Here is a 3,234-nt window from a genome sequence, read left to right as displayed (position 1 = left end):
TTTTACTTTATTTTCTTATATATATTTACATGTAAATAAGGGCTTACAAGAGATATCACTTGTCTCATATAAGGATATGAGGCAGGAATGAATGTCAAATCGCACACAGCTAAGAGAGTGCATTTTCTCTCTCCACACAACACCCCTGGATGCTTCTCCAACATATTTCCCCCTCAGAGAGTCTCCTTTTCTCCAATTAAATACCAAACAAATACAATAAAACATGACCATAACCAACAAGACTTAAGAAAGCCATTGCTAAAATTTCTTTAGGTTTATGATATTCTTTTGTACAAAGAAAGACATTACTAAAACTTCTTATTTTCTATCTGTGTTACATATGTTAAAACCATGTCATTTCTCTGAAACAGCTCACATGATTCAGGCCCTTATTCTTAGAACATATGTTAAGAACTGTCTATTTTTACATCCATAGAAATTCAGCATATGAAGTCATTGGTTTGGGGAGATACCTTTCTAATATGATGTCTTGAGTCAGAAGAGAATGGGCTAACAGGTCACAAGAGGGGATAATTATTTACATAATAATCCTGAGATAGCCCCGCTAAGAAATATACTGAAGTTAAACATCTCCGTTTTCATGACAGCAAGTTCCCCCCCAAAAAAAGTTTTTTGGCATCAATTTTACAATAGTCTTCTGAAAATACACACATGCTTCCAAACATATAGTTTATATAGGTGACCATTGAACAAAATGGGTTTGAACCGTGTGGTCACTAATATACAGAATTTTTTTCCAATAGTACAAAAAAGACACCTGCTCTGCCATGTTTATTTCAACCCAATGAAGAATTACAAAGATGTGAAATCAACTTAAATGACTATCAACTGACCAGTGGTTAAATATATATACATGATATGAGGGGGAACCCAAAACACCCAGAATTTATTTATAAAAAATTGCGTATTTATTCTTATATGTTTAAACTTCATTGCCTTCAAAATATTCTCTATTTGATGCAGTGCGCCTATAGAGATGCTTTTTCCACTACTCAAAATAGTTTTTGAACTCAACAATTTTGATGCCTTTTAGTGCTTCTGTCATTTTTTGTTTCGCTTCTTCTACATCAGCAAAACGTTTCCCTTTGAGAACTTTTTTCACCTGGAGAAATAAACAAACAAATAAACAAGCGAAAAAGTCTCTCAAAATGAGATCTAGTGAATAGGGAGAGTAAAGCAAGGAATTCATGTCATTTTTGGTCAAAAATTGCTGAACACTCAGTTTGGTATGGGCAGGTGTGCTCGTAAATCACCCAGCATGAAATGGGCGAAGTGTTGAAAGAACTAAAGAAAAAAAATAATTAACTGAAGCCAAAGGCAGCTTCTCACAACAATATAACTGATACACTGATGCTGATGGGTTCCTAGAACACTTGCCTGGTGGGAGTCGCCTGTACTACATGGGGCCTGCCTTCCAAAAGACAATTCCTTGGGGCGGGGGGAATCTCTATCTATCTATCTATCTATCTATCTATCTATCTATCTATCTATCTATCTATCTATCTATCTATATTGAAATAATGTCTTTTGCAGCAACTTGCATGGAACTGGATTCCATAATACTAGCTGAATTAATGCAGGAATGGAAACCAAATGCCTCATGTTCTCACTTACAAGTGGGAGCCAAGTTAAGGATCTGCAAAGGCATATACAATGGTATAATGGATATTGGAGACTCAGAAGGAGGAGGGTGGGAAGGGGGAGGGATAAAAAATCACCTATTGAGTACAGTGTGTACCAATGAGGGTGACAGGTACACTAAAGCCCTAACTTCTTCACTACTATACAAAGCAGCTAGGCAGCCCCGAACCTCTAAAGCTATTGACCTTTTTTTAAAAGGTACACCCAGTATGGCTGTCTCTCCTTCCATCCCTTCCACCTCTCCACGCTGACACTTAGTCAACTACTCCTTTTTCTCCTTTTCCTCAGTCTACTCAATGTGAAGGTGATGACTGCATATAAAGACCTTTATGATGATCTATTTCCACTTAATGATTAGTAAATACACTTACTCTTCCTTATGATTTTTAAATAATTTTTTTCTGTAGCTTAATGTAAGGATACAGTATATAATGCATATAACGTGAAATATGTGTTAATCGACTGTTTAGGTTATCAGCAAGGCTTCTGATCAACAGTAGTTTATTAGTAGTTAAATGTGGAGGATGATAGAAGTTTTATGAAGATGGTACACTGCACAGGAGTTAGCATCCTTAACTCCTGTGTGGTTCAAGGGCCAACTTTTTTTTCCTGGTTTGGCTAATCCTCTATTTCTTTTCTTTCTTTCTTTCTTTCTTTTAAAGATGTGGGCTACAATTCAGGGATAGGTATACAAATGGCCGTTATGCAGGTACCCTTATTCAGGAGGTGTGCCACCCCTTCCCTGGCAGTTCCCCACAAATGCCAATCCCTTTCTTATAGTATTATGAGAACCATTCAAGGTCCACATGTAAGTGAGAACCTGTGATACTCAGTTCTTTGTTTCTGTGATGGATCACTGAGTATTACAGATTCTAAGTCCATCCAAGTTGCTGTGAAATTCATAATTTTTCCTTCTTTACTGCATAATAGTCCATCATGCATATATACCACATTTTTTTATTCAGTCCTCTTTCAATGGGCAGCATGGTTGGTTCTGTTTTTGCTATTGTTGAATAATGCTGCAGTAAACATGCATTTACAGGTATCTTTTTTATAGAGTGCTCTGAGTTCCTCAGGGTATATTCCCAGAAGGGGGATTACAGGATCATATGAAACGTCGATTATTACATCTTTTAGGAATCACCAAACTGTTTTCAGAGAGCCTCCACCTACAACCACCGGGAGAGAAACACCTATTCTGTAAAAGGTACTGGGAAAACTGGCTGACCACATGCAGAAGATTAAAACAAGGCCCCTACCTATCACTGCACACAAAAAACAACTCTAAATGGATCAAACACCTGAATGTAAAACCTTAAACTATAAGAAACCCTTATGGAAATTGGAAATAGCAATCAATCCTGCTCAGAGCCCCAAGTGCCCATGCCATAAGAGATAAGATAGACACGTGGGACCTCATCAAACTGAAAAGCTTCTGTAAAGTCAAAGAAACCATCAAGAGAGTGGGAACACAGTTCACAGATTGGGGAAAAATATTTGCCAACTCTATACCTAACAAAGGCCTAACATCTAGGATGTACAAGGAACTCAAACGTGCAGGGGGAAAAAAAC

This window comes from Carlito syrichta, unplaced genomic scaffold (genome assembly GCF_000164805.1).
Source record: "Carlito syrichta isolate Samal-C Ts95f unplaced genomic scaffold, Tarsius_syrichta-2.0.1 Scaffold313327, whole genome shotgun sequence".
Classification (NCBI taxonomy): domain Eukaryota; kingdom Metazoa; phylum Chordata; class Mammalia; order Primates; family Tarsiidae; genus Carlito; species Carlito syrichta.
This window is presented reverse-complemented; position numbering follows the sequence as displayed.